A 23,624-nucleotide genomic window follows, 5' to 3' on the forward strand; every position below is an offset into this window, starting at 1 on the left:
TCTTAGGTTATGGATCAATTTATGTAACGTGTTGGTTGATGACCCCGATGTGTTACCAGTTGGATTTATTGTTTGGTTAATGTTGTTTCGGTCTTAGGCCAACTTAGATTATCATTGGTTTGTGGGTTTATGTAGTGGATTTATTATATTATATTTTAGGTGGCTGACCTAATTATTTAGGTCTCAGGTTGGTATAAATATGATGTAAGATCTCTTTGTAGATCATGGCATGTGGTCGTGGTTATAGGATTAGCTGTGTGCGAATAAAGTTATAATCCAATGCAGAGGTTTTGGTTGATCATAGGTGATCTAATTAGGTTTGTGTAAAAGGTTTAAGACCTCCGACATTGAGCTTAACTAGAACTATACTTAGGCATAAGAGATGTTATTCTTGTAGTTCATTCTTATTTCTAGATTGTAGTCTGGATATATTTTGTAGTTAGTGAGGCTCCTTTGTGATGAGTAGTGTGCTCTAGGTTGTTTTCCTTCCTACATGTGCAAGCCACTTATTGTAATCACATACTTACTATAGAAGTATCATATGATTATGGGTAGGCTTCCCACTGTGGTATTTCCCTTTATGGAGTTTTCCACATACAAATCTTGGTGATATGTATTGTGGATGCATGGTATTTGGTTTATAATTTATGTTTGTGCTTAATTGATATATCTTCTATTTCAATATTTGGTTTATGCATTTGAGTAAATGGTTTTGTGTGCTTAAAGTTTCATAATATGTTAACAACCGATTCACCCCCGCTCTCAGTTGTTCATCGGTTATCGTAACAATTGGTATCAGAGCTTGGTCCTCTCTATAGAAGCTTAGCCGCTTGAGGAAGATTATATGGTGAGTAATCATTCAAATTCAATTTCATACAAGAAGGACAACCCTAGGATTGAAGGAACAAATTATAGAGTATGGAAGCATTGGATGGAGACTCATCTAAGATGTCTTAGCAAGGAGATTTGAGAAATCACTGAGAAAGGCTATACCCCTTATGATCTGGCATCTGGAAACCCTCCTCCAAAAGACTTGGATAAGAACATTGAAAATGACTATAGAGATAGAGAACCACTTTTGAGTGCCCTTTCAGATCATCAAGTAATGAGTAATGAACAAATCATCTACAAAATATATATGGGATAAGTTGGAGACATTAAATGAAGGTAACCCTACTATTAAAATTGCTAAACTTGATGGTCACTGGGTAAGGTATGAAAACCCAAGAATGGAGGAAGATGAAAGAATTACTTCTGTTATGGAAAGAGTCAATGAAATTGTCTTGGGAATTCAATATTGTGGTGGATCTCTGAGTGAAGATGAGATTGTTTCTAAAGTATTGTGAGCTTTTCCACTAGATTACAAGATGAAGGCTACTACAATTAATGAGCTGAGAATAATGTCTAACACTTTTGTCAATAGGGATATATTGGTTGGAAAGCTATCTGCTTTTGAGCTTGAAGAATTTGGTCCTCAAGGAGCCTGCAAAGATAGATTTTGCATTCAACGCATCTACACCCTCAACCGGCAAGAGTGATTGGAAAGAATTATATGCAAAGGAAATGGAGGATATGAGGAAACAAGATGAAGTGCTTGAGGAAATTGAAGCCCTATTTTCTAGAAGAGTACCTAAAGGTCCAATAGGATGTAAGTATGAAGGAAAATAACCTTTCAAATGTTTTGTATGTAATAAGATATGTCATTTTACATTTCTATGTCTGGAGAGGAATTAGAGATTTGAGGAGAAAGCTAGAAGATCTTTTAAACCTAACCATGAATATCAGAACAAGCATAAGTACAGGAGGAACAAAGATAAATCATGCTACTATGTTGATGAGGAAGGTGTAACTAATGATTCTAATGATGAACTAAGAAAATATTTAGCTAATGGATCTGACAATGGAAAGGAATGGGTATTCTTAGCTATCAAGGCAGTTAATCTGAACCCTTTCATTCAAAATGAAGAGAAGGCCCTTGCTACTAAAGTTGAAGATAGCGATGAATGGGTGATAGATAGTGGATGTTCACATCATATGACTAGAGATAAAAGGAAGTTTCTATCTTTGCAATAATTTTGATGGTGGTGTGGTTAGATTTGGAGATGACAAAGCATGCATGATCAGAGGAAGAGGAACTATATGATTGGATGGTAAGCATAACACTGATAACGTTTATTATGTTGAAGGTTCAAGGTATAATCTTTTGAGTGTAGGATAGTTGGTGGATAAGGGATTTAAATTACAGTTCAAGGATAGAAAATGCAAAATCATCAATAGATCTAGATTGGAGATTGCAACCAGTACTCAGACTAGAGGTAATATCTTTCATTTGAAATCCGATGAGAAGACATGTTTGATTAGACATATTGATGAGAGTTGGCTATGGCATAAGAGGTTGTGTCATGTGAATTTTGATTGTATTGAAAATATCAGTTCAACTAAGCCAGTTAGAGATATACCTAAGATTGTGAAGCCTCATAATATAGTATGTAAGGAATGTCAAATGGGAAAGAAAGTTAGAACTTCTTTTAAGAGTATTCAAGACAAATATAATTATGTTCTTGATCTTGTCCATACTGATTTGTGTGGTCCTGCTAGAATAAGAAGTTTTTCAAGGTGATAGATATTTCATGCTAATCATTGATGACTATTCTAGAATGATGTGGGTTGCTTTTCTAAGGGAGAAATATGAAGCCTTTGAAAAATTCAATAACTTTAAAGCTATGGTTGAGACAAAGACATGATTGAAGATCAAATGCTTAAGATCCAATCAGGGTGATGAATTCACATTCGTATTGTGATAAACATGGGATAAGGAGACAATTCTCTACACCCTGGACACCTCAACAAAATGGTGTTGTGGAAAGAAAGAATAAAACTATCCTAGATGCAGCTAGATCTATGATGATGGAATCTAATATTTGCCTCATATCTATTTGAGAGAAGCTATGAGCATGACAGTGTACACATTCAATAGAGTTCACATCAAAGGAGACACCGATAAGATGCCTAATGAGTTATGGTTTGGTCATACACCTATTGTTAAGTACTTTAGAATATTTTGTAGTAAATGCTATATCAAAAGAGATGATTCCATTAGAAAGTTTGATCCTAGATGTGATGAAGGAATATTTCTTGGTTATTCAAATGAAAGCAAATCATATAGATGTTATAACAAGAGATTGCAGAGAATTGTGGAGAGTGCTAATGTCAAGGTGGATGAGCAGTACAGAGGTCAAATGAGAACTTATGAGAGAGAACCGGAAGTGGAAATGGTCATAACTGAATCGGTAACACCTATACCGAAACAGAATGTTGAACCAATTACTTTAGTAGTAACAGAAAATTCAATAGTAACTAAAGAGTAGAGTAGAGAAACAAAAAGTCAGAAGATTCCTAGGTATGTAAGGTTGAATCATTCAAAAACTCAGATCATTAGAGATAAGAGAAAAGGAGTGATGACAAGGAGAAGGTTGGCTACTCAAAAGGTATTCTTAATTTCTCAAATTGAACTGGTATTAGTAGATGAATCATGTAAGGATGAATGTTGGATGAAAGATATGGAAGAGGAATTGGATCAGATAGAAACAAACAACACATGGACTTTAGTTCCCCAACCTAAAAATAATAATGTTATTAGAACTAAATGGGTTTTTAGGAATAAATTGAATGAAGATGGACAAGTTGTGAGGAACAAGGTTAGATTGGTTTGTAAAGGATATTCTCAGAAGGAAGGAATTGATTATGATAAAATGTTTGCTCCAGTAGCTATTATTGAAGTTGCGAGATTATTTCTTGCTTATGCTACCCATAGGAAATACAATGTTTATTAGATGGATGTTAAGTGTGCATTTCTAAATGGAGATCTTGAAGATGAAGTCTACATTGAGCAAGCTGATGGATTTTCTCTTTCTGATGACAATAACATAGTTTGCAGATTGAGGAAAGCTTTATATGGATTGAAGCAAGCACCTAGAGCTTGGTATGCTCGATTGGACAAATATATTTTGAAGCTTCGTTTCACTAAAGGTAACACTGACAATAAATTATAGTATAAGATCACTAATGATGACATATTGATTGTTGAGGTATTTGTGGATGATATCATTTTTGGAGGTGAGGAAAAGATATGTATAGAATTCTCTGATAATATGAAGAATGAATTTAAGATGTCTATGATTTGAGAAATGATATTTTTCTTTGGTTTACAGATTATTCAAACTGATAAAGGTATTTTCATTTGTCAAACTAATTATTCTAGAGAGTTGTTGAAGAAAGTTGGTATGGAAAATTCTAAACTAGTTGGTACTCCTATGGTTACAAGTGAAAAATTGACAAAAAAAGATGTATCAACTCCAATAAATCCTACAAGGTATAAATCTATGATTGGAGTTCTATTATATTTGCCTCAGATTAGATTGGATATAATGAATGAAATTTGTATTGTGTCTGTAGACGTATAAAAATGACCACCTTCCTAAGTGAATATTTAATATTCATTTAATTCTCATTCCTCTATTTAATTAAATTTGATTAAATTAAATCATTCCCATTCATCTATTTGATTAAATAAGTTATTCAATTTATTTAATTAGATTCACCTAGGTCTTTCATATCATTTAATTGAATAAATCACATTATTTAATTAAATCCCCTTTCTACTCTTTTTAATTAAATTTACATTTAATTAAATTCTTCAACTCAAATAAATAAATTAGATTTATTTATTTAAATCCCCCACTTGTATATATGCAAGTTGTATCTATTTTTGTTGAAATAAAGCAATTTATTTTAATTAAAATTACCCTCCATCCACTTGCATTCTCCTACATTTCCCACTTGCCTCTCTAAACCCATCTTCTAGATTCTTCTAAACACTTCTAAATTAGCCCAACCCATCTACTAAATATTGTCACATCCCTAAACAAAGGGAAGTCACTTCTCAAACCCTCAAAGTCTTTGGAAACCATTAAAGACTTTATGTCTTCAACAAGTTAACCTTGAAAGTCTTCCAAACCATTAATGGTTCACTCAACCCTCTTGCTTGATTGGAGACTTTTTCTTTAACTCAACCCACATCTAACCCAAGGGTCTCATCAAGCATTCATTGCTTTCACCATGGTTATTCCTTTAACCCTTGTACAAGAGTTTATCCTTTGGGTAAAAGCTTTGTCCAATGGATAACCTTAACCTAACCTTAAACCTTACCTCCTAGGGTAACTATGAGGTCTTCTCAAGCATTTAATGCTTCTTGCATCCCCTCTCAAGCAGTCTTATGCTGACAATTGTCACCATTTCATTGGTGAGAATTGAGTGCATGGATAGATAACTTTCAATCCTGGCCCTTGATAAGATTATCCAATATTGACCATCCATTGCCCTATTTTTCCTATAAATAGAGCCCTCATTCATCCATTCTTAGATCCAAGTCTTTAGCATCACACTTATAGGCATTTTACTAAGCATATCTAGTCATTTTATCAAGCATTTAGTCTCTCTTTGAATAGAAATAATCTAATAATCATTTTAGAAGCATTTCTATTGTCATAAATGATCATATTAGGCTAGTATATCACGTTAGGATAGTTCTTTTACTAATCCTTTCAACTTATCATCATATACATGCTAGTTTAATTCATTTTTGTTAATATCATGCACATTTAGGATTGCATTCATGTTAGATTGATGAAACATCCTTCATTCTCATGATTGTCATCGCTAAGTCACTTTGCTCAGTGATCTAAGAGAAAAGGCATTGGATTGAGGGGTCTTGTGAGATAGAGAATAGTGGAACATCCATTGAGAAGTTGAGCTATTCCATATAGCTCCATAACTTGCACCAAGAGTCCCATTAGTGTGTGGGCTTGTCTTGAATTCGTATTTTCGGTTTCATCACACCACTTTTCCCACACACATTTCTGGCATCCACCGTGGGGCATAACCCCATTTGTCAAATCATTTTTGATGCAGGACTAACTTTGCAAGTATGTGAAAAACTTGAATTAGCATGTGGATACCATCCTTTAGCTCATCCGGTCTGTCCTTTGGTGCATACCGCTCACTATTTAGCATGTTGGCCCTAAAACTTAGCACATCCCATAGTAACCTTAGCGCATAGAACTTATGCTAATTCATGTAAGTCTCAGCGCTTTAAAACATCAGTTTAGTACATTCATCCAACAATGTAGCGCATCTGGGTTTTTGGCTAGCACATCGGTTCCATTCTGTAACGCATCTAGTCTGTAGATTAGCGCATAACAAACATAAAGAGAAAAACACAAATGTAATAGAGACAGAAAATTAGACTTGTAGAAGTCCACTTGGAAAACTCTTTTTGCTAACTAATTTTTATTGCAAGTCACTAACCTTTGTTTGCAGGGTTGGGAGATTTCCATTTTACTATGTTTAGGCTTTTGATTGAATTTTTTTTATTTCTAACTTTGTTAAGTTAGTTATTTGGAGTTTTCTTCATTTCCTTATTACAAAATTAAACTCATTTTCCTTTTGGGTAACTTAAAAAGAACAACAAACAAAAGCCTTACCTTGCTTTCATAGGAAGAGAAAACACTTCATTTTTGGGTTTTAAAAATAACAAGGCAAACTCTATTTTTGCAAAGTTTTAAGATGAACCTCGGCATCCTTTGGTGTCTGAAAGGATCCATTTCATTTTTTTGCATAAGTTAAATAACCTCATTTTTCCAAGTTCTAGATAAAACAAAAGAGGGAAATCCTTCCCCAATCAAATTCATTTTGTTGACCATATCAAAGAATTTGCTTTGTTGACTAGGATTTCATTACTTAGATTAAAAAATCACTAATTTGAAAGTTAAAAAGAACACCATGCATTTTTGGAGCAACATCTCCCAATAGACTTAGCAAACAACTGAATTGTGAGATTAAAAAGAATTATTTTGTGCCTTGTCTCGAAAGTGGAAGGTATATGCTCTCCCCTTAACCGGGTGACCAAAAAAAAAACCCACTCTTACACTTTTGATATTTCAAGCATTTACAACCTTTAGCGAGCCTGCCCTCCTGAGTTTCTCTTAGAGCACCATTTAAATGGTCGATGAGAGGGGAATGACCTAAGTGGGAAATGACTTTATTGCCAAGTGTTCCAACCCACTATAATCAAAAGTGGAGGGTGACGAAATTCCCTTCAATGGTTTTTCTCAGCGATTCACCTTCCCCCAATATCATTATGATACGTAAAGACTTTGTTCTAAAGGTTGGGAAGCCTCCCGATGGAGTTGATCACTGAAGACCAAACAAGAAGCTTGATTACAAACTTTAGAAATAGAAACCTTGACCCGAGTCAGTATCCAAACATCCTCAATATCATAGTGCAAGGGTGGGGAAGAATCCACCCCCAAGATTACTCACCATATATCTCCCAAGATAGCTACTCAATTGTGAAGCAATTCACTTTGGGTTAATTTTTGGTAAAACGCAAAAAAATAGGCGCCCCCTAGGGGGTGCATGACTGTTTGAGCTGACAGAGTATCGAGACTAGTGGGCTATGCTATTGTTGATGACCTTTGTATAAAGTCTGTCTGAATTGTCTTATTTGTATCCAAACTCGTGAAAACATTAGGGATTTGAACACATCCTTGCAGAACATACACTCTTTGTTTAGAATAGGCAAAAATGGTTGTCTTTCTCGTGCTGTGTTTGCATTTTGTACTTCAAAAAATGATCCATCAAAGTTGAAAAAGTGTTGAAAATTTTTGAAAAAACCAAAAACAAGACAAATAGAGAAGTTTAGTGCATAGGAGCAATATCTTAGCACATCTGAGTCAAACTTTAGTGCATAAAAGTTGAAACTTAGTGCATTCATTCTCAAAAATAGTGCATAATAGTTTGAACATTTGGAAACTTTTCACTAGTGCTCTTAGACACCATATTAGCACGTTGATACATTATCCTAGTGCATTGGAGGCAAACTGTAGCGCTTTGGGTCTAAACATTAGCGCTTTTTGAGGCCATATTAGTGCATAACCATTCCTATCATAGCAAAATTCAAAACTCTAGTTTAGCATGTAGTACAGGTAGCTTAATGCATTCGTGGCTTAAAATAGCGCATCTGAGGCAAACTTTAGCACATCCAATCTTTGTCTTAGCGCATAGGTAAAATTGAGAAAAGCAAAGAGCAAAACTGAGCATTCTTGAAAATTTTTATCATTAGTTTTGAATACCCTTTTGGATCCTCAGTCGACCTCATCAGGCAAAACTTGAACCAAAACATCAGAAAATATTCCAAATAATCAAACAAGTCATTCTTAGAACAACAGTTGTCAGAATCCAAAACTAGCTAAGGATAACACCTTCTCCTATCAAAATCGGGTAACATCATCACATTCATCAAAATGTATGCCAATTAAACGGATTCCATCAACAAAAAATACCTAGTTTAAACTGAAGTTGTCAAATCGAGTCTCTATATCGGGAAGCTCTTATTCTATATCATTTGATGCACTTTGTCGTGGGGGTGCATCTAAACCTTCATTTGATAAAGTAGGCTTAATTTTTCAAACAAAGTATCAGAATCCAACCAAATCAAAGGAAACCATTGATCACTCGTGTATGACCACTCTTCATATTGTGAGAAGAAAAAGTCTTCATCACAACACTAAGTTGAAGAAATGACAACCTAGTTTCCAGAAACTCGCTAAATGGAATAGATTTCTCTACATCAATCACCAACTTTTGAAATCACATCGCACATTTCTCCATCATATATGCTTGTATCTTCAAGACAATTCAAATGAATTTGACAAAGAAACGTTAAGAAGTAGAGCCTTTTGCCGAAAATCAGCATTCAGTCAACGCTTAAATCATGGAGGAAAGATAAATCCATCTTTCTTCCCAGAAGTTTTCATCACTTATAACATAGCTCAATTTGAACCACCATCCCTTGAACAACAACAAGAAGAGGAGTTTGTCCCCTTTATCATAGAAAGTTTCTACTAGATGACCATTGTCACTCGCTCTCAATGAAACAAGCAAAGAGAATAACAACTAGAATCCAATATGGGTCGAAGATTATCAAACCCATTCGATTACATTGATCTAGGAGAAACAAAAATCACTGAAGAGCTCCTTCAAGAATGTCAAGAAAACCCTTCATTTCAAAAACTTATGGAAAGACTCATAGAGACTGACAAAGAAAAATACATGCTCATGCTAACAAGCAAAGAAGTTAGACTTCCTGAAGACTTTGATACCAAAATATTTAGGAGACACGACCCTGAGAAAAACATACCTGAACAACATAACATACTAGAACACACACATACTTGAGCTAGGGATAACGAAAGGGAAGAACCCTTCCCTCGCAAACAAATGTACCTTTGGTTGCTCTTACACAACAAATACAAATGTTGCAATGACAAATGCAAGACATGCAATAGGGGACGATAGTACACTATTCCTTAAATAAAATTTGTCCTTACCCTTTTGATAGGAGATTAAACATCATACCTTTTCCCCCAAATTTATATATACCCAAATATGATAAATATGATGGTAAGAGTGATCCCCGTGATCATGTTTGGGAGTTTTGTACCATGAGCCTTGAATTTTCCCACGATGACACTTATTTGATGAGGTTGTTCCCAAGACGTTTGGGAGGACAAACAATGGAGTGGTTATCTAAACTTACACCTCTTGTTAAATCCTTTGATGAGTTGGTCAATAAATTTATCACTCAATACTCTTACAATATTCAATATGCAATCACCATGCTAGATATATGTAATATCAAATAGAAATACAATAAAACATTCATGGTGTTTCTTCAATGTTGGAGATGGATGGTTTCAAGATATCCTTGAGATGTGCCCGAAAAGGAAAAGATGAAAATTTTCATCGACAATCTGAATAGTGAGATGAGTTACATACTCAAGCTCCAATGCATACCATCTTTTTCCAAGTTAATCAAAAATGGAATCCAAGTAGAGGAAGTATGTGTCAAGAAGGGAACATTGAAGTTCTTCAAAGAAGGAGCTAATTCATCCAACTCTCACTTTAACAATCAGAACAAGAATAACAACTTAGACAAATCTAGGTTCTAGACCAGAAACAAAAATGCTGGTAATGAGGGAGGAATTGATGCTAATGATATGAAGTCCAAAACAACCAGTATTGGCTTTATCAGGTAATCCTCAGGCTACCAAGAATCAAAAGGGTGTTAACCAAAGCACTAACACTTATGCACCAAATACCAATCCAGGACCTTCAAATACAAACAACACCAACAATACCCAAGGTAACAACACAAATCGAGGACCTAATCCAAATTTGAGGGGTAACACCAACAATTTTCCAAATAGACCCACTTACACACCTTTGGGGCAATCTTTAGAATCATCATTCTAGGAACTCCTGGCAAACAAGATCATCACAATACCAACCATAAACAACTTCGAACCTTAGATTAAACCACCTTGGTGGAATGACTCACATTTCTATGATTTCCATTGGAACAAAGGACATCACACAAATGACTGCATGAGGCTTAAAAACATTGTTCAAGACATGATCGATCGAGGTAATTTAATAGTTGATGGTCTCAAAATGAATGGTGAACATGATGCTTTTAAAAATCATCTTCCAAATTATAACAAAGAAGGAGCTTCATCATCAAATGATACATGCGGAGCTCACATCAATCATCTATACAACAACACTATCAATCATATATCAATAGAGGATAAGCAGATAAACATCATAAAAATCAAAGACAAATAAGACCATACATCAATCAATGTGACAACTCGAGCTCAAAAATATGTTTTGCAAGGGCATACATCAACATCAACCACTATCCCCAAGACTCAATATGATTTGGTAATTCAACTGCAAAGAACCCCTGCTCAAATATCCATACTTGAGTTACTCAAACTTTTGCCAAAACATAAAGACATCCTTGAACAAGAACTAGTTGAAACAAATGTACCTCAAGATCTGGATATTGACAAATTTCAAGCCATGTTGGCTCACATGATAGGGCCTCATAAGCTCACCTTTTTTTAGAATGATAATATCTCATTGAGCCATCCACATAATACTCCCCTTCATATTGAAGTCTTAGTCTACAAACATCGAGTTAAAAGAGTATTAATAGATGGAGGAGCTGGTCTCAATATTTGTACCTTAAAACTTATCCATGCATTAGGCTTCTCTGAATAGTCTATTGATCCACACAAAAGGATCACCATCAAGGCATATGATAATGAAGAGAGATCATCCAAGGGAACAGTGATACTGCCTATTCAAGTAGGACCGATACAAAGAGACACTATGTGCCAAGTCTTAGACATAGACCTCACATACAATATTTTATTGGGTCATCCTTGGATACATGAAATGAAAGAGATACCATCAACTTACCACCTGTGTGTTAAATTTCCATTTAATGGATAGGGGATTTCTATATCAGCAGATAATAACCCCTTTCAACATTGCAATGCTATGGGGTCAGCCCAAGACAACTTGGTTCCACACAATAGGGAAGCTCAATGGTGCAGGGCACCTAACACTCCAATAATGTAAGCTTTGATTTCTTTCTAGTTTGTGAGTTAATGTGTGATGTAATAATGGACCAACCATTGTGGACTCAGTAGAGCCATGGTTGAGTTGTCCAAATTTTGGTTTGAGTCAATTGTGCTTAGGATGTTGTTAGCCTAAGAAGTGAGATGCTTAGGTGGTTCATAGGAAAAATACTCTAGTTGAATGTGTTCATGATTCAGGAGTAAATTGAGTTATGTTTAGGTCTTCTAGGGTGCTACAGGACTTTCAAGAGTCTTAGAATGCAATAGAATGCAAAATTGCATCCTGGAGCAAAAGTTGTCAAAAGTTGTTGAGCAACATTTTGCATTTTCTTGCAAAAGTTGTATTTTTGGTTATGGGCATTAGGAAGTTGGTTGAACCAACTAAAAAAAGTGGATATAAGAAAAATTTCACTTCATTGTATGGGTTGGAGGATTAGAAATGCAAGAGCAAGTTTTTGGTTTGTGAAACAATCTTGTTTCCACCAGTTCTTGATAGTTTTGTCTTGTTTTCATTGCTTGTACGGTCTAGTATAGACTTGATGGTGTAAAATTATTGCCATATTTGTATGTTTATTGTATTTGATTTCAATAAGGTTTATTTGCAGGTTTGATTGTTCCCGGTTGTAGAGATTTCTCCCATTCTTTGCAAATAGGAGCAAAACCCTTGCAAGTAGGGTTTAAGAGCAAAAAATGGCTCTAGCCTAGGCATTCTTTGATGGCACTTGTTGAAATAATTAACAATGATAGGTGAGGGTATGTATATATTTTTGGAGTAGGGTGTGTGATTTTGCAAATCTAGGAGGAGGAGAAACAATGAAGGCCTAGACTCACCACTGGGAGTAGGTGAGTTATGATAGTAAGCAAAGTGTGATTTGTGAGAACATGGAGATTGATGCAGGCCCAAGGGGAATATGTATGGAAAGCCCTCTAAGTTCCCTTGAAGGTTCCCAAGGTGTTTAGAGTAGGATATTTTACTGGTGAAGGGTTCTAGACCAACTTTTTCAATCCACCGGTTAAGCCTAAAACCCCACAAAATAATGCAGCATTCAAAACCACACCTATACGAATAACCTAGATGCACTTTTCTAGTATTGTCTATAACTTCCAAAGGGGTATCTGAATCCATGATTTATTCCTAGGATTGTTAAGGAATTTTGCAAATTAAATCCCAAAAACCACTTAAGGAGGGCTAATGCAATTAGTCCTATTTAAGTGTCGGTAGAGACCTAGAAGGCCTGAGAAACCATGGTGATGGATTTGGTGAGTCCTAAACTTCAAAACACATTGAAGACACCTTATTAATGCATTGGGAAACCATAAGAAGAGTTTGTGTGTTAAGATCCTAGCAGGAGTGGTTGGAGCCTAGGAGAGGTGAGTGTGAGTAACTGAGGTGACAACCTCAAGTGGAGGAGTTGATTGTCCAAAAACCATTGGCTATACCTAGGAGGCAAGTCAAGAAGGTTTAGACCTTGGAGGTCTCATTATCATAACCCTTACCAAGTGCCATAGGAAGGACTTGAGTAGTTGTAGGGCTGAGTAGGACAAGTCACTCAAGAAGGTGAAACAAACAAGGCTCCAAGACTCTCTACATTAGAGTGGTATCAAAGCCATTCTTTGAAAGATTTGGTGTATGTGAGATTGTGAAGACTCAGAAGCCAATTCAATTCCTCCAAAGGCAATGACTCCAGAAGCCATCTGACAGATGGTGACAGAGATGATAGAAGGATTGAAGGATGCAGAAGTAAGTAGAGGAACCCGAGAGATAAAGAAGGAGAAGGGAAAGGTTAAGATAGAATGGAGTGATGTGACTGATGAAGAAGTGGAAGATGGAGAGGAACCAGTAGTAGTAGCTATGCCTTGAGACCAAAAGTTATTCCTAGATGTAGTCAAATCCATTTATAAGGACAACTTGGATGGATCAACCATATATGGAGGAAACCTCAATGGAGAAGAGTTGCTAGATTGGATAGAAGCTCTTAATAATCACTTTGATTATAAAGAGGTAGTAGAAGAGAAAAGAGTCAATGTGGCCAAATCAAGAATGAGAGGATCAGCATTGGTTTGGTGGAATATGATACAAAAGAAATGATACAAGAAGGCAAAAAGAAGATAACTCCATGGGAACGTATGAAGATCAGACTTAAGGAACAATTCCTTCCAGGAGATTATGAAGTTCAAATTCATAAGAGACTCCAAAATCTGAAACAAAGGGAGTTAGATGTCAATGCATACACTGAAGAGTTCCATAAGCTCAGTTTGAGGGCTAGGAAGCATGAGAATGAGGTGGAGAAGTGGGCCAGGTATATGAATGGCCTTAGATAGAATATACAAGATGACACAAGTATCCTCACCCCAAACACTATCCATAAGTGTTTTTAGTTGGCCCTAAGGGTAGAGGAGAAGATCAAAAGGAGGAGTGAACAAAAGCAGAAACATAGGGGAGGAAAGAATTTCAGAGGTAGAGGGAACTTTGGTAGAGGCAGCAATCACCAAGAAGTGAAGAGGAGCAAGGTCAAGAAGGTAGTGGAGACTCTCAGAGAGAAGCATTTAGAGGATCCTATAAAGGAAGGAGCAATTTTAGGGGTAGGTTTGGAAACTCAGTTAGAGGAAATACATTTTTCACTGGTAGGTGTTATCATTGCCTGGGGAAAGTCTCAAGTTCCACAAGCTCATACATGGGGGAAAGAAGAACTCAATTGTTGCAAGAGGAGGACACTCAAAGTGTAACTTCTTCAATCAGTAAGGTAGGCCCAGTGATAGAGGGAGAAAATTTGATGATGATGAGAACAATGCTCAAGATACCCCAAGCTCAAGAGCCACCACAAAGGAAAAGCTTGTTTAGGACCACTTGTAGGTCACATGGGAAGATTTGTAAAGTGATTGTAGATTTAGGTTCCACTCAGAATATTGTCTCAGTTGAAATGGTGGACAAACTCAAACTAAAAAAGATTACCTCACCTCACTCCCTATATCATGGCTCAACCAGGGTCAAAATGTATTGGTTGTTGAACAAGAATGGGTGGATTTTTCAATTGGTGAGTACAAGGACAAATTATTATGTGACATATTCCCTATGGATGCTTGTCATTTGTTGTTGGGTCATCCATGACAATATGATGTGAAAGCTACTCATGATGGGGAGAAGAACAAATATCTTATCACCAAGAATGGGAAGAAGTATCAAATAGATCCACTACCTGAACCAAAGGAAGAAAATAAAATAGGCTCAAGTGTGATGCTAATGAGTGGAAAAGAGTTTCCTAAATAGTTGAAACAAGAAGGGCATCAAGGCCTTGCTATAGTGTTGAAACTTAGAGAAGAAGCTAAGGCATATCCAATGAATGAAGTGCCTCAAGAGGTGCAAGGACTACTCCAAAAATATGTAGAAGTGATAGGGGATCACTTTCCTAATTCCTTGCCTCCAATGAGAGGTGTAAATCATCAAATAGACTTAATACCAGGGGCCAATCTACCAAACAAAGCTGCCTACAAAATGACACCTAGTCAAAATGATGAGATTGTCAAACAAGTGCAAGAACTCTTAGACAAAGGGTTTATCAAGAAGAGTTTGAGTCCATGTGTTGTTCCTACTATGTTAGTTCCTAAGAAGGGAGGCAAATGGAGAATGTGCACAGACTCTAGAGCAATCAACCAGATTACTATAAGGTATCGATTTCCCATGCCAAGGATTGAAGACCTATTAGACAATCTAGGAGGTGAAAGCTACTTCACAAAGGTGGACTTAAAGTTTGGTTACCATCATAATAGAATAAGACTTGGAGATGAATGGAAGATAGCCTGTAGAACCAATGCAAGCCTATATGAGTGGTTGGTGATGACATTTGGCCTCACCAATGAACCTAGTACCTTCCAAAGGCTCATGAATGAAGTCTTAGTTGAGTTTATTGGTAGATTTGTAATTGTATATCTTGATGACATTCTGATCTACAACAAGTTCAAGGAGGAACACCACAAGCATTTGGAGATGGTTTTGAAGAAGTTGAAGGAGGCTCAATTCAAGATTAACCTTGAAAAAAGTGAGTTCTTGAAAATAGAGCATGTATACCTTGGTTTTGTTATTTCTCATGGATGTTTAAAAATGGATCCAAGGTAGAAGCAATACTTAATTGGCCTATCCCTAGTAGTATAAGTGAAGTTAGAAGCTTTAATGGAATGTCATCTTTTCATAGAAAGTTTGTGAGAAACTTTAGCCATGTTTGTGCTCATATTCTCAATACTATTAAAGGAGGGATTAAATGTCACTTTAAGTAGATAGAGGAAGATAATAAGGGGTTTGAGATGTTTAAAACCAAGATAGTAGAGTTGCCAACCTTTAGATTGCCTGATTTCATTTAGTTGATACAGCAGAATGTGATGCAAGCCAAAGGGCAATAGGGGCAGTTTTAAGCCAAGAGGGGCATCCTATAGCTTTCTTCTCTAAAAAAGTTAAATGAAGCTAAGAAAAGGTATTCCACATATGACTTGGAGTTGTATGAAATGGTTCAAGAATTGAAAAAATCTCATCACTACTTGCTGCCCAAAGAATTTGTAGTTTTCACTGAGAACCATACCCTTAGTTTTCTTAATGGGCAAGAGAAATTGAACTAAAGACACCTAAAGTTGGTTGAGTACATACAATCTTATACATATGCACTAAGCAGGAGAATCATGACCATGCAAGAGATTCAACTACAAAGTGTGGGTTTGAGTGAGTTAAAAGACCTCTACAAGGATGATAAGAATTTTGCAGAGATATATAATGTTTGGACTAATTTTTCCAATACCTCACATGTATCTTATTCAAAATACATGGTACAAGAGGGTTTTCTATTCAAAGGTCATCTTCTTTGCATACCTCAATGTTCTATGAGACAAAATATTATTCAAGAGAAGCATCAAGGAGGTCTAGGACGTCATTTTGGTATTGACAAGACTTTGGGGCAGGTTGGTAGGTTTTATTCTTGGCCAAAGTTGCAATCAGATGTGAGAAGGTTTGTAGAGAAATGTACCATCTACCAAAGAGAAAAATGAACCTCAAGTAATATAGGTCTATATCAACCCTTGGTCATACCTCAAAGGCCCTAGGAATGTTTGAGCATGGATTTTGTGTTAGGCTTGCCTAGGACACCAAGAGGATTTGATAGTGTGTATGTGGTAGTAGATAGGTTCAGAAAAATGGCACAATTCATACCTTGCAAGAGTACCAATGATGCCACCTATATTCCGGGCCTCTTCTTCAAGTAAATAGTTAGAATTCATGGTCTTCCAATCAACATTGTAGTGATAGAGATGTGAAGTTTTTGAGGCACTTTTGGAGGACACTTTGGAGGAAGTTGGGAACCATGTTATCCTTTTCATCTGCCTATCATCCTCAATTAGATGGTCAGATAGAAGTAGTCAACCGATCATTGGGTAACTTGATAAGATGCCTTACCAAACAACATGGGCGGACTTGGGAACTAGTACTTGGACATGCATAATATGTATATGATGACTCAGTGAACCATAGCACCGGTAAAAGTCCTTTTGAGATAGTGTATGGATTCCATCCTAGGGGCATATTAGAGCTGAGAGATCTTAGTTCAATGGCACCCAAGAGTGCACAAGGGGAGAACTTTGTAGAAGGCATTAAAGAGGTGCATGATAAGTTAAGGCAGTCCTTACAACAAAAATATGAGATACAAGGTTCAAGTTGATTAAACAAGGAGGAAGCTACAATTTCAAGTATGACAATTAGTGTTGGCATACCTTAGAAAGGAGAGACTTCCAAAAGGGCAGCCTATCAAGCTTATGATGAAGAAAATTGGACCTCTCAAGGTGGTGCACAAGTATGGGAAAAATGCCTATGAGGTTGAACTTCCACCTACCACAGGAATATCTCCTATCTTTAATGTATGTGATCTCTATCCATATGAGGGAGATTCACCAATAAATTAGAAAGACATGCCATCACTGGTCCTTGAATATTGGGTAAAGAATTTTCCACCTAGTCAACTAGTTGAGTTAGAGAGTATCTTGGATACCAAGATTGTAAAAAAGACAAGGAAAGGAGTTTACATGAACTATATTGTTAAGTGGAAAGGGTTACTAGATTTAGATGCCATGTGGATGTCATAGGCAGATATACTTCAGCATGGAGTGGAGATTTCAAACCTTATAACTCAAGGGACTTGAGTTTTTTGACCCAGGGGAGTATGGTGCAGGGAACCTAGCACTCTAAGAATGTAAGCTTTGATTTCTTTCTAGTTTTTGAGTTAATGTGTGATGTAATAATGGGCCAACCATTGAGGACTCAGTAGAGCCATGGTTGAGTTGTCCAAATTTTGGTTTGAGTCAATTGTGCTCATGATGCTATTAGCCTGAGAAGTGAGATTCTTAGGTGGTTCACAAGAAAAATACTCCAGTTGAATGTGTTCATGATTTAGGAGTAAATTGAGTTGTTTTTAGGTCTTCTAGGGTGTTGGAAGACTTTCAAGAGTCTTAGAATGCAATAGAATGCAAAATTGCATCTTGGAGAAAAATTTGTCAAAAGTTGCTGAGCAACATTTTGCAATTTCTTGCAAAAGTTGCATTTTTGGTTATGGGCATTAGGAATTTCATTGAACCAACTAAAAAAAGTGGATATAAGCCAAATTTCACTTCATTGTACGGGTTGGAGGATTGGAAATGCAAGAGAAAGTTTTTGGTTTGTGAAACAATCTTGTTTCCACCAGTTTTTGATAATTTTGTCTTGTTTTCATTGCTTGTATGGTCCAGTACGGAATTGATGGTGTAAACTCATTGCCATATTTTTATGTTTATTGTATTTTCTTTCATTAAGGTTGATTTTCAAGTTTGATTGTTCCAGGTTGTAGAGATTTCTCTCATTCTTTGCTACTAGGAGCAAAACCCTTGGAAGTAGGGTTTAAGAGAAAGAAATGGCTCTAGCCTAGGCATTATTTGATGGCACTTGTTGAAATAATTAAGAATGATAGGTTAGGGTCTGTATATATTTTTGGAAAAGGGTGTGTGATGTTCTAGGTCTAGGGCTCGGAGGATAAACAATGAAGGCCTAGGCTCACCGCTGGGAGTAGGTGAGTTAAGACAATAAGTAAAGTGTGATTTGTGAGCACATGGAGATTGATGCAGTCCGAAGGGGAATATGTATGGAAATCCCTCTAAGTTCCCTTGAATTTTACCAAGGTTTTTAGAGAAGGAGATTTGACTAGTGAAGGGTTCTATACCAACTTTGTCAATCCATTGGTTAAGCCTAAAACGCCACAGAATAGTGCAACATTGGAAACCACACCTGTACAAATAACCCAGATGCACTTTTATAGTATTGTCTATAACTTCCAAAAGGGTATCCGAATCCATGATTTATTCCTAGGCTTATTTGGGAGATTTGAAAATTAAACTCCAAAAACCGCTTAAGGATGGCTAATGCAATTAGGCCTATTTAAGTTCTGCTAGAGACCTAGAAGGCTTGAGAAACCATGGCGATTGATTTGGTGAGTCCTAAACTTCAAAACACATTGAAGAAACCTTATTAATGCATTGGGAAACCATAAGAAGAGTTTGTGTATTAATATCCTAGCAGAAGTGGTTGGAGCCTAGGAGAGGTGAGTGTGAGTAACTAAGGTGACAACCTCAAGTGGAGAAGTTGATTGTCCAGAAAAAATTAGCTATACCTAGGAGGCAAGTCAAGAAGGTTTAGACCTTGGAGGTCTCATTATCATAACCCTTACCAAGTGCCATAGGAAGGGCTTGAGTAGTTGTAGGGTTGAATAGGACAAGTTACTCAAGAAGGTGAAACAAACAAGGCTCCAAGACTCTTTACATCACTCAAACTTCTTCAACATTAGATCACCATCAGGAAAAGCTCAAATATGTATCCATGGATTTCAAACAAAAAATGACAATGAAAGAGAAAGGCATGGGAGAATACTCTTTTGAACCGATGTGTGGAACCAACTTACCAGCATCACCAAAATCTCATGGACAACCTTCTGCATCAACACATCAAGCAACACAACCCATCACCAAGTTGTTGGCATTATGTGAACTAGTATAAGGACATAATGATATTGTATGTTGTCATTGATGTCAATATGAGATATGAAGTGAACTGGCATATGAGATATTGTATGATATTGTATGTTGTCATTGATGTCAATATGAGATATGAAGTGAACTGGCATATGTGATATGTGAGAAGAGAGAATTGGCATATGTGTGAACCATTTTATATGCCAAAGTGAAGGGGTATATTGGTTCAAAGATGAACCAACATGTCAAGGTGAACTGACATGTAGTTATGGGAACCGACACATGGAAGCACTGTATGACTACCGATTGGTAGGTAGTTTCCACTTTAGGATTTCCGGTTGGAGTACCTCAAGCCTATGTGACTCAATCAGTGATCTTTGTGTGATGAGTTAGTAGTATAATGTAGAATAGATCATGTTTCCACATAAGCCCTATGCATGTGAAGGATCTTACATGAAGAAGACTATTCCTATCTACCTCAGGAATGTGCGAAGTTTCTCAAATAGTGATAACGCATGATGGGTTATCAACTGCCATGAAATCGGTGAATAATGGATGATGGAGAATGTCTTGAGATCGATTCAAGATTATTGCATTTAATGTAGTATGATTCAATGGTCAGGATTGAACTGTTTCAATTGCTTAACCTAACAGGTTTAGGGTTTAGGGTTTTTGCTACCGACCTATCTATTTTCTATAAGGTCAATGTTGTGTTTCTTTCTAAGGTTGTTGGAAAAAGTTGTGTGTGTGTATCCAAGGGAAGTCATACGTGATTCTTGCCACACCAAAGGATAGAAGAGATACTTGCAAAGCGAATGTGCAGAAGGTGAAGAGGAGCCAAAATGGATTTGCATTAGCATTGAGTGTTGTTACCAGATCATTGTAATTCCTATTGATCTTTGACCACTTCAACAGTTGTGAAATCCCTTAACAAGGTAGCCTTAACCGGCTTGATTCAAATCCCCTAACAAGGTAACTCGAAGTTAATGAGTTCTAGGAAGCTATAGAGCTCTGGAGATCCTTTAGCTATTGAGTTTTTGAAATCCTCTAACAAGGTAACCCTAAACGGGTTTAACCCTTAACCAGGGATTGTAGCCATCCCTTAACTAGGTGATCCCTAATAGGATCAATTCCTAGCAGAACCTATTGTAATGTCTTTAACCGGACAAGGCTCCTAAACGAGTAGAATTCTAAAGAGTTCAAAAGCAACTTGTGGGTATTCATCCCCACTATGGTTTTTCCCAGTTGGGTTTCCACATGAAAAATATGTGTGTCATGTGTGATGCTCTTATCCTGTGATGCTTTGTTATTACCTGTTGAGCATATGATTGTTTTGTGTTTTATGCCTGTCTATAAAACTTATTGAACTAACTGCTATGAAGATCTGATGATAGTTTACCTATTCATGGATAAGGGTGCAATGGTACTATAGTATTGAGCTAAGAGGAAAACTTAGTGAGTGACTGGTTTGTGATTGTGTTAGTTGTTCTGGGTCTTAACTGGTTACACTCTATTTCAACCAGTATCCCTGTTTGTCAGTCATTTGGAGTATTTGTTGTCAAACCAGTTTTGGATTATATTTGTGTTTGTATTGATTCACCCCCCCCTCTCAGTACTGGTTTGGTACTATTTGTTCATCATTGAGTCATCAATTGGTATCAAAGTGACCTCCAGGTCCTCTGTGTTTTAAGCTTAACCGCTTGAGGTAAAGTTCCCAGTCAAATGATGAAGAGGGAAGGTCCAAAATTTAACAGGAAAAATTTTGGTATATGGAAATATAGGATGAAGATATTCATCAGAAGCATGGGTCCTCAACATTGGAGTTATGTTGAGAATGTCTATGTTGTCCCTATCGGTACTCTCACTGATGACCAAAAGAGAGAGATACTAGAAAATGGGCAAGTCATGGAAGCCCTTATTAGTAGTCTATCTGACATTGAGTTTATTGATGTTCATGACAAAGTAAATCCCAAAGAGGTATGGGATGCTCTTGAAAATATCTATGGTGGTGATGAACATGTAAAACAGGCTAAGGAAGAAAGCCTGAGAGGGAAGTTTGAAGACATGCGAATGGTTGAAGGTGAGACCATTCAGCAGTATGGAATAAGGATCAAAACAGTTGTTGGAGAAATCAAGAGTGTAGGTGGGAAAATAGAAGATTCCACTGTGGTAAGAAAAGTCATGAGATCCCTGTTGCCAATCTATGCAATTAGGGTTGCTGCTATTTAGGAGCTGAGATCAATAGACAAGTCTAAGGTGTCCTTGGACTCCATCATAGCCAAGTTGATATCCTATGAGTTGAATAGTTTTGATGGCAGTGTTCAAAAGACTAAATCAACATTTAAAGCCTCTGCTATACCATCCAAAAAAGAAAAAGAAGCTAGCACTAGTGGTGAACCTAGAGAAAGCAGAGAAATGAATGCTGAGGAGATTCTGATGGCATTTGAAGCTCTCCTTGCCAAGAAGTTTCCTAAAGGAACCTATAAATACAAAGGTAAGCTACCTTTGAAATGCTTTTCTTGTAACCGGATAGGACATATTGTTACAAACTGTCCTAATGGCGATAACAAGGAAAAACTAGAAAGATTAAGGAAATTCAAAGGAGGAAACCACAGAAACTATTTTGTGGCAGTTGATGAAGGTGTCACAGATGAAGAATCAGAGGATGAAGAAAATGAAGACATTGTGTTTGTTGCTGTGAAAGAAGATGTGTCAGACAAGAAGGCTCTTGTCTCCCAGTTTGATAATTCCAATGAATGGATCATTGACAGTGGTTGTTCTCACCATATGACAGGTGACTGGAGTAAGTTTCTATCCTTGGAAGAGTATGATGGTGGTGTGGATTGCTTTGGCAATGATGCACCATGCATGGTCAAAGGTAGAGGGTCCATCTCTCTGAATGGAAAGAGTAGTGCTGACAATGTGTACTGGGTTGATGGTCTCAGACACAACCTTCTGAGTGTTGCCTAGCTGAATGACAGTGGCCTCACTCTAGAATTCAAGAATGGAGTCTGAAGAATCAAAGGAAAAGAGGGTGAATTGGTGGCCATCGGCATCCAGATCCAAGGTAACGTATTTTATCTAAATTCAAATATAAGTACATGTCTTATGGCTAAGTTTGATGATAGCTGGATATCGCATAGGAGACTCTGCCATGTAAACTTTGATAACATTGTGAAGGCTAGTAAGATCAAGGAAGTTAGAGGGTTGCTGGTGCTAAGCAAACCGGATAATACCTTGTGCAGAGAGTGTCAATTGGGGAAAATGTCTTCCTCAACCTTTAAAGGTAAATATTTCACTACTGACAACTTGCTTGATCTTGTGCATACTGATTTGCGTGGCCCTATGAAAACTAGAAGTGTGAAGGGTGATAGGTACTTCATGATTATCACTGATGACTACTCAAGAATGATGTGGGTCACATTTTTGAAAGACAAGTCTAAAGCTTTTGTGAAATTCAAAGCTTTCAGAGCATTAGTGGAGAAGGAAAGCAGTAAAATGATCAAGTGTCTCAGAACTGATCAAGGAGGGGAATTCACTTCTAGTGAATTCAACAAGTATTGTAAAGAATTTGGAATCAAGAGGAAACTGTGTGCCCCCCAAACTCCACAATAGAATGGCCTAGCAAAGAGGAATAATTGGACTATGGTTGAAGCAGCTAAAACCATGTGGATTCAAGGAAAGGTAGCTCACACCTTTTGGAGAGAAGCAGTGAGAACTGTAGTCTACACTATGAACTGGGTACTCATCAAGAAAGGTAAGGACAAAACTCCTTATGAGTATTGGACTGGTAAGACACCTATGGTTAGCTACTTTAGGGTATTTGGTAGCAAATGTTACATCAAGAGGAGTGAACATCAGAGCAAATTTGAAGCTAAATGTGATGAGGGAATATTCCTAGGACATTCCACCAAGAGTAAAGCTCTCAAGTGTTACAACAATAGGACTCAGATAATTATGAAAAGTATCAATGTAAGAGTTGATGATTCCTCTGAGAAAAAAGAGGAAACCAGCAGTAAGCAAACTATAAATGAATCGGTTGCAACC

This window comes from Cryptomeria japonica, chromosome 7 (genome assembly GCF_030272615.1).
Source record: "Cryptomeria japonica chromosome 7, Sugi_1.0, whole genome shotgun sequence".
Taxonomy (NCBI): domain Eukaryota; kingdom Viridiplantae; phylum Streptophyta; class Pinopsida; order Cupressales; family Cupressaceae; genus Cryptomeria; species Cryptomeria japonica.